We start from the raw sequence: 9,678 nt of genomic DNA, 5'->3' as shown, positions 1-9,678 counted from the left end.
AAAGAAAGAAAGAAAGAAAGAAAGAAAGAAAGAAAGAAAGAAAGAAAGAAAGAAAGAAAGAAAGGAGTATTTATTTTTTAGAAAGAATTAGACAGGTATTTAGAACACTCGCCTTCAAAGTTTAGCTGTGATACTTCTGAGATGTGCAGTCTTGGGAAAACCACTTGCCTGTTTGGAATTTTGGTTCTTCGAAATAAATTCAGAAGATAGGATCAGTGATCTCTTCCATAGAGTAATTATAGTGGTAGGCACACATTATTAACAGCAGATCACCTACTGATTAGATTTAAGGATCCGTTAGCATCAAAAAACTTCCAGCCAGAAGTCAGGAAACTGGAAAAATATAACTAGGACATATCCATTAGATGGTCATGAAAACAAAGATAATAATCCACCGGCATGAGCCTAAGAGCAAAGATCATAATTCCCATCATAGGTAAGCAGGTTCTGCCTACTGTCACTAAAATATTCAAAAGAGAAAACCAAGGCAAGGATATTCATAAAGTCATGCTAAAGGCAAATCTACTGTGGATTAATCTGCAAATTTAATTGATGCTTTCTCTTGGCTCTAAAGAGTTTTAAAGAAAATCTTATAAAATCAATCTTTTGATATTTGATTTAAAATTAAACCCGGAAGGGACAAGAAGGAGCTTTCTCTCTATCTTGATAGGGGTTTGGTTTACACAAGAGTATGCATGTCAAATCTCAAGAAAAGGTCACTGAAGATCTGTATATTTCAATATATTCACCTTTTAGCTGAAAGGAAAAAAAAAAAAAAAACACCTAAACAAATGTTTAACACTAATTAATGATATGCTGGCTAGGTATTTAGGAAGAAGTGTATGGAGGTCTGTAGTTTACTTTGAGATTACATAAGAAAGAAAAATGAACAGATGGATGAATGGGGGATAGATAAATAGATGGATGGATATAATAAATGTTAAAGGTAAAAATCTAGCTGTTGGGCATACCAGTGCTCACTGCGGTATTACTTCAAATTTAATGTACATTTGAGAAGTTTCATAAGATTATGAAAATATTTTTAATTAAAAAAAATCAGGAGGGGCGCCTGGGTGACTTGGTTGGTTAAGCATCTGCCTTCAGCTCAGGTCATGCTCTCAGGGTCCTAGGATGGAGCCCCACGTCAGGCTCCCTGCTCAGTGGGGAGTCTGCTTCTCTCTCTCCTTCTGCTCCTCCCCTGCTTGTTCTCTCTCTCTCTCTCAAATAAATAAATAAATCTTTAAAAACAATTCAGGAACAGACATGCACTGAAGAAGTACCAAGTTAGTCTTTTGAAACTACTATATTTTTAACTATTCTAATCTACAGTAAAGAAATGCAAGGTGGTTAAAATTGGAGTATCTTTTTACTAATGGTTTTTACACATTTGAATTCAGAATTTTCTATATTTCCCTTTCTTGACAGAGTCATCACAAGATTAAATAAAGCTGCATTTGTATGTGTCAATGTGTGTATGACAAAAATTATTTACAAAAGAGTATTAAAAAAGAAATCTCAGGATTTATAGTTGCAGGATGTTTTTAGTCAAAGAAATAGCAATAAACTTCAGAGAGATAAATTTAATCTTAAATTTTCTGCTATATTAAGAAAGAGAGAAGAGGAAAAAGAGAAAATATCCAAGTATTCCAAAACAGCTGATGGAACCAGCGTTCCATCCCTTCAGCCCTAATCCTCAAGGCATAGCTATTCACTGAACGACACAGAGGAGAAAGGAGGCAGGAGGAAAAGAGAAATTAATGGAACCGTCTACAGGGAGGGCACAGGTAGTGGAGGGAAAGCACTGGGCACTGTAGGTTTTCATCCTTTTTTCCAAAAGAGGAATATCAAACTCTCTTAGAAGCAAAGCTGTTTCTTGCCAACTTATCCTCCTACTATTTGCAGAAATACTTAGTCAAGGGATTGTATCTTCAAATATTTGTGAATAAGCAGAAGGAATTGCCAGTTGCCCACTGAGAAACCTAATACTTCTCATAGGTCCAAGTGTGCCACTTAACTTATTTAAGAATCTGAGATGTAATTTATGCAACACACTAAATGAAAATCAACTTGATTGCATTCTGCTCCCTAACAGTAACAAGGGTGCAGGACGTTGGCTCTCATCACACCTGGATTCTCTGCAAAGCAGTAAGAACAAATGTCATCATCTCTAGCAGGTAGGTATGCACTTGTCTAATATGTTGACACATATTGGTGTGCTAACAAAGGCCATAAATATGTTTGTGATGGGAAACACATGGGTGTTAGCTTAGCTTACTTATAAACAACAGGAAAAAAAATAGCTCTAATAATTGTTTATTCTAACTTGCACATTTTTCACAGCACTAAGAAAGTACATCTAACCCTCTTTGGTTACTGTGACAATTTGTTAGTCAAAATACATATGTTTTAATTTATGCATATGCACTACTGTTGTTGATAGCTATGCTAATTAGTGTATTCCGCTGAGGCAATAGCTTCAGGTAAAGAGCATGATGACATATTACCATGGAAAAACTAGACCCTGCAATTAATAGTTACTACTACTTCCTGGTGAGTTCCTCATTCTTAGGACCCTGGTGGGGAGAGGTCCTACCTTGATTACCCCCAGCTTGGCACTGTGATCATGTGATTCCTAAGCCTGTCACTGACAACAGTCCTGTCGCCATCAGCCATTACTCCATTAACAGGAGGAACATTGAATCTTTGTTTTGTTTTTTCTTCTTCTCCCCTATCAAAACCACCACCATCACATATTATAAATAAAATTATGTTTCTGTCTCTTTGTTACTATATTATTCTGAAAACTGTTGGGTAGATTTTTCAACCACTTTGAGGGCAGTCTGTGGGTCACATGACTTAAAATACGGTAAATGAGGCATATAAGGAATAAACTTCGAGAAGTTCTTGAGGAATGTCTCAAAGAAATTGTCACATATTCTCTCAAAGAGCCAAAACTTATATAATATGATAGGTCAGATTAACTGCCAACAGAGAGAGAAAAGCCGTATGCATGCCGACATGGCATGGATAAAAATAAAGCCTGACTGTGAAAGCAAGGCCCACATCAAAGATAACAAGGGTCAAGGTGATTATTTTTGATGGAGCTATTTCTCACATGGTTTCCTCTGTAAACTATTCTCTAGGGCTGGGGTTGGCAAATATTTTCTGTAAAGGACCAGACAGTAAATATTTTAAGTCCTGTGAGCAAGGGTGTTTGTTACCACTTTGCCGCTACCTGGGGAAAGCAGGCGAGGCTAGCTGTGTTTTAATCAAATTGTATTGAGGGACATTGGAATTTGAATTTCATATAATTCTCATGTGTTATGAAATATTAATATTATTCCTCACTTATTTTTTCAACAATTAAAAAAATGTAAAACCATTCTTAGCGTATGGGCTGTACGAAAACAGGCAACTGTGAAGACTGCCCCATAGGTTATAGCCTGCTGACCTCTGCTCTAGGGAGAGTAGCAGTAGGGATTTATTACTTAATGATGGCTAATATCTTTTCCCTGAAGATGATGAGGATATTTTTAAGAATGGGAAAAGCAACAACAATATCTCTCTTGGATTGAATACTGATTAATTGCCTAAATTATAATGCTGACAGTATTACCCCACTTGTGGATTGGAAAATAAAGCCTGGAGAGTTAAAAACCTATCCCAACCCTCATAGTACAGGAGTACGTGTCTGGACTCTCTCAAATATATCAGGCTCAGTCCATTTGGCTGAATGGCTTTTCTGAGAAATTGAAACATAGTTGGGACTTTGCCCTAGACTACTTTGTCTCATGGTGAGCATATTCATTGGAGAAGGATGCATGTAACTAAAAGTAGAGCAATTTTGTTTCTCATTACCTCTGCCAGAGAACAAATTTTTTTTTTTAAAGATTTTATTTATTTATTTGACAGAGAGAGACACAGCGAGAGAGGGAACACAAGCAGGGGGAGCGGGAGAGGGAGAAGCAGGCTCCTGGCTGAGCAGGGAGCCCGATGCGGGGCTCAATTCCAGGACCCTGGGATCATGACCTGAGCTGAAGGCAGACGCTTAATGACTGAGCCACCCAGAGAACAAAATTTAACTGAAGTGGTATGTGCTGCAAAATATTCACAAGCTATAGGACAGATTACCTGCTAATGGAATAGAAACTTTATTTTGTAAACCTATCACTTTAGGAGCTCACCAAAGGAACTGCAGATTATAAAGAAAAAAATTGGAGGGATTAGTAGCTTGTATGAACATCATAGGCTGGTATGACTGCTTTTCTAAGTTTAAATGTTCAGTTCGCTCCTGAGCAACAGAAATATAAAGGAATGAGAAGACATATAATATAATCTTAGCTCTTGGGCATAATGGCAACACACACACACACACACTCACACACACACACACACCCCTACCTACCTCACAGGGCATGCCTGGCTTTTCATAAAGAATACATATGAAATAGTGAGCTGATAAGAACTTTTATGTATGTGCTGGAGGTAGAGAGGGAGGTATGGATTGCTCAGTGTCTCTGTAAAAACCACTGAATTCTCATAGTGAAGAGGTAGACGGAATCGGGCCCAGAGCATTACATTAAACATGCAGACTTCGTACATCAGCCTCTCCACTGCTAATTCCAGAGAGGATTTCAGAGAGTTCACTCCATCCTGGCTCTCTGAATAACCACTCTCCCACAGATTTATTCCTCTCTACTATCGTCCCCTCCCCTCCCCCCTCATTTTTTCCTCTTATAATCAGTTCCAAATATCTCTAACCTGATCCTATTAAATAAAGCATAGAGCCATGTTTCTCAACCTCAGCACTACTGACATTTAGGGGTGTGTAATTCTTTGTTGTATGGAACAGCCCTGTATATTGTAAAATATTTGGCCATTGCCAAATGTTTCCTGAAGAGACACTTTCTGCTCCCCCCTTTCTGTCTTTCTCTCCTGAAAGGAGGAGCAAAGAGCTTGGGAAAGCAGATAGACAAATGGGCTGGGGCATGAGTCATAAACAGAAGAACAGCAAGATCCCTTTGGACTGAGGACAGGATACTGTGGGAGTGGGGCATCTGTGCCTAGCCAGTGCTCCCCCCACCACTGGGTTGCTCCATGATGTACCTAGGGAGGGGCTATCTAAGGTACTGATGTTATATAATCTTAGTAGAGATTTCCTTCCTAGAGGCAAAAAAGCTGAGAGCTGACATATTTCAAGGAACTACTTGGGCTTTGACAATGAGAACGTCAGTGGCAACTTTCAGAGACCAGAATTTGGTATCCTTCCCCATCTCCTGTGTACAACTTCAGGGACTGGGTTTGTTCCGGGAAGAATGGAAATGTGATTTTCTCACCAACCTGGCAAAGACTGGATGGAGCTTTGGAGTCAGAAATAATTTGCTTTAAAGGAAATAAAGAAATGAAGTTTTACACAACCATTTCTTGTTTAGGTCTGTAAGTTCCAGAACTCTGTTGTGTTAAACTTCCAGTCTCCATTGTGGAAGATTTAGTAGAGTTCTCAGGTATTACGATGGACTCAATAAGAACTCTTATCTCCTCATCTCAGCAGTTCCCAGATTGCCAGATTTTACAATGTTCTCAAAGCTTAACTGACTCAGGGCTGGGTCATGGAAATGCTTAACTCACTACCCTAGGCTCAGATAAAGGCTCCAGGTCTTCCCGATGGGGGTTACAAAGACCCATGGCAGGAAGTCTGATAAACACGAGGTGAAAGTGTGTTTTCTGAAAATCTTTCAGCTGCTAGTGGGATGAGACTATTCACGCCTATAACCTTGTTGAAGAGTTAACCTTGCTGGATGACTCCTCATTATCAAGCAGGCATCTGCTGTTTTAATAAATGCAGGCTCAAGTTAAGCGCCTTCTTCAATAACAGGAATCACATACCACTCCACAGCAAATATCCCTGGTCCTCCCACCAGCAGAGAGCTGTGTGCATATGATATATTTCTCTCCATGTGTATATACACATTTGCAATTATTTTAATTCCATGTATTCGGGATGATAAAATACAGCTTGGGTAATCAGTAATTGGCTGGTGCTGTGCCTGGCACGACTCATACCTTTCACACCAAACGATTCCTTTGATTCTTGGGTGGAAGGGGGTATCTGTGGGCCTTTTAATTTGGCTGCACTACGAAATGTGTTGGGAAAAAACCCAATGTGGTCCAAAGGAAAACACTGAGGAAAAAGCTATTTCTCTCTCAACAGGTAGAAATAAGGAGATTATTTTTTAAAAGACACTGTTTAAAGCACAACTACAATAAGTAAATTTACAATCCCCTCAAAATCTGTATAATATTTTCCTATTTTAGTAAGCTATCATATTAGTTACAGGTTTTAAATTAATTTTTGGTGTCTCTTTATTCCCATCCAGATACAACTACTAAACTTTTCTGTTCAATTAAGAGCAAACATGTCAGTATATGTAATAGCTAAAGATTCCAAGCTTTAAGAAGAACCATGTGACCTGAGTTCTATCATTTGTTATGATGTGAACTTATGGGAACTCTGAGCAAGTCACTGCCCTGGACTCTTTGGGTTTTTTATTCTCTACCTGCAGAATAAACTGCTGACTAAATAATTGCTGAGATTTCTTCCTACTCGAACAGTTGATGGGTCCATCTCTCTAATGACACAAACAACCCTACCAAAAAGCCACACTTTTAACCCCGATTCAATTGTAAAAAATTGCCCATCCAACTAACAAGAGAATGAAATCAAAGGCATAGATATGGATTTACTATTGTCTATTAGAAATAGCAAATTCAAATGTCCACAGGTGACAGGCTTGAATGTAAATGGATGAAATCAATCAAGAGTAAGTAGTGGGAAATTTTGAGAACCAAAGAGCTCATGTTCTGTCTACAGAAGGCAACGTCTCAGGTCCAATCTAATGCTGTTATATAGGAATGCAAGTCTCCATATCATTAAAAGAAGTCAGATATCCAGACATTTCTGTTAGATCTCCTGATATTCAAATGATTGAAACTCTGTAGGCTGAAGAAAAATCATGGTTCTCTATTGAAAGCATATCCTCTTCCCCAATGAGGTCATACCTACAATGGCATCAATTAAGACCCCTAAGGTAAGGACTCCCAGGTTTAAATCTCTAGCTTGGCTCTTGTTCTTAAGCCTTGGTCATATGTTTAATGGACTCCCAGGCATCTCCACTTGGACACCATGAAATTTTTTAGTGGCATGTTTTTTCTCCCCAGCATTCAAGAATTCAATTGTGGACACAGTTAAAGCAGACCAAAAAGTAGAAGTTAAGCGGAGGTACAGTTGGATTGATATAAAGGTTAAAACCTGCTACAAAGTTGTTTCATTATCAGGCTGCATGTACCATGCATGTGGCTAGCTTCCCCTACAGCACTCATCTTCTATTTTAAAAAATGTGTTCTCAAGTTAAGGGTCTTGTTCAATAACAGCAATCACATACCACTCCAGAGCAAGTGCCTTTGTCCTCCAACAAACAACTGGGGAGCTAGTTTTCTGTACAGAGTTTAGTTCTCTTTGTGTGTATTCCCATTTGCAATTATTTTAATTCCATGCACTTTGGGATTAAAATACAGTCAGGGTTATCAGGAATTGGTTCATTTCCTCCAAACAAAAATCAGGCTAGTCTATAGTTTGGGTTTTCTACTGCTGTGAATCACAGAGTATAATATTGCTAACTGAGGTTCGAATTTGGAAAAGAACACCATTGTGAAGTGTCCACTAAACCAAAACCACCATCATCCACTTTAAGACTCTTTAATTCCTTTAAGTCTCTTTAAATTCCAATTTAAGAAACAAAGGGCTCAAACTGAGGGAAAACAAGGCTTTAATCTATTAAGGAAAACACAGATACATTTCATGCTTTAACCAAATAAACAAACAAAAAGCAGTTAGCTTTCCTACTTTTAATCACTACTATGGCCCATGAAGCTTACCTCTTGAGTTCTAAACCTTAAAACTCTTTGCATAATTGTCAAAGGAGCCAAGTTTTTGGAAGGACCCTTTCATAGGTCTTGTCTCAATACAAAACCAAATGCTACTGAATTGTATGGGATAATGCTACCTCCTGAAATAAAAGTAGATGAAAAAAATGTAGTGGGAGAAAATTATACCATTTCCATTGGTTTCTTCAGGAGTTTATACAAATTCTTATATTTCAGGATAATTTTTAACATTTTTGTCCTAAGTTAAAGGAATGCGAAGGATGTTAGGACACCTAAAATATTCATTGTCTCACTACTTCCCAGATTGTGATGCCTAAGTTACTTCTCTTCAGATGTCTTCCTTCAGTTCTTTTATAAGTCACCATGAATTTTTATTTCCATTACTTCACCCTGACAAAGATAATTCATGGTGTGGACATTTTAAGATCAGAGACCAGATGGAAGATAATGTAAATACAACAGGAAACTATGGAGATTAATAACAGTGATGTTTATGTATATTTCAATGACCAAAGCTAACGGCTATGTAAAGAGCTCATCACTAAATGAATGTAGTTTCCATTTCCCAAGAATGTATGGCTAAGCTTTCTTTTCCACAAGTTCAGACAAGTACAAATTATTATACCGATCCCTGAACAAGGCAGTGGCCTGGCTAATTACATTTCTAAATGTATTCTCTTCTCTGCTCCTCCCAATTCATCTTGCCTGAGCTTCCCTGACCCTTCTTTTATCACTTTAATCTGTACAATGATGTGTTCATACAGATAATGAGAAAGTCACATGGATATAAACTTTTGTTAAATTATATTTTTTATGACCATTGGAAAAAAAGTTGAAAAATTTTAAAGAAATTAAAAAAAATAAGTTAGGGAAAGATTATTCATAACTGAAAGCTTTTATTGACAAAACAAAATTAACTGATTACTATTATTTGGATAAATCTAGCTTTAACGTTTGTTTGACTTGTTCAGGGACCATGCTTATTAGTCCCATGATTTATGCTAGGATGTCAGCACTTGGCATTAGACCTTTAAATACATGGGTCAGGCATCAGATTCTATCATAGGCCATGCTGGGAGGGAAACAGGGAGAATTGGTCCGTGGGGTCCACCCTTACTAACAACATATCTTAAACCTGTTTACGTAACTTTCTACAATTTGCCCTTTTTGCTTACCAGCAGCTGGCTATAACATCCATTGTTTTCATATTCTTGTGGCTGTCCAGAATTCTCAGCTGCAATACTTCAGTTAGGTTGATCTATTCTGCTCCTTGCCTTTCTCTTCATTGTCCTCAATGGGATTCATTCATCTTCCTCTCCCCTTGAAGCCTTGCTAAATGATTGACTTTCAAATCCCTAAATCACATAGAGTGCTAATGGATGTTAATGGCTTCCCCAAGTATTTAAATTTTAAATGGAAACTCCTATAGGTACACTGGGAACTAAAAGAATAAATATTTAATATTGTGAATTGCAGGAAAGATGGTAAAAGACATTTTAGAGCTGGTGTTCTCCATCAGTTCTCATCAAATGAAAGCCTTCCTTCAAGGCAGAACCTATATATGATAGGTAATTGTGAGTTATTTCCAAGTTTGGATAGAACAATGGTTCTGAAATTTAAGTGTGCTTAAGAATCATGTTGGGGAGTTGCTTAAAAATGCAGGCTTGGGGACCTATCCCCAGAGACCCTGTTTTAGGAGGTTTAAGGAAGAGCCCAGGAATCTGTGTTTAAGCA

At 37.9% G+C, this 9,678-nt stretch overlaps 1 protein-coding gene across 7 annotated transcripts in view; it reads right to left on the bottom strand.

Moving 5' to 3' along the window:
- The window catches only part of CNTN4 (contactin 4), a 913,589-nt gene that overhangs the window by 355,673 nt on the left and 548,238 nt on the right, over positions 1 to 9,678 (bottom strand). The window lies entirely within an intron of this gene.

The sequence above is a fragment of the Phoca vitulina genome, unplaced genomic scaffold, assembly GCF_004348235.1.
Source record: "Phoca vitulina isolate PV1807 unplaced genomic scaffold, GSC_HSeal_1.0 scaffold13, whole genome shotgun sequence".
Lineage (NCBI taxonomy): Eukaryota > Metazoa > Chordata > Mammalia > Carnivora > Phocidae > Phoca > Phoca vitulina.
This window is presented reverse-complemented; position numbering and strand designations above follow the sequence as displayed.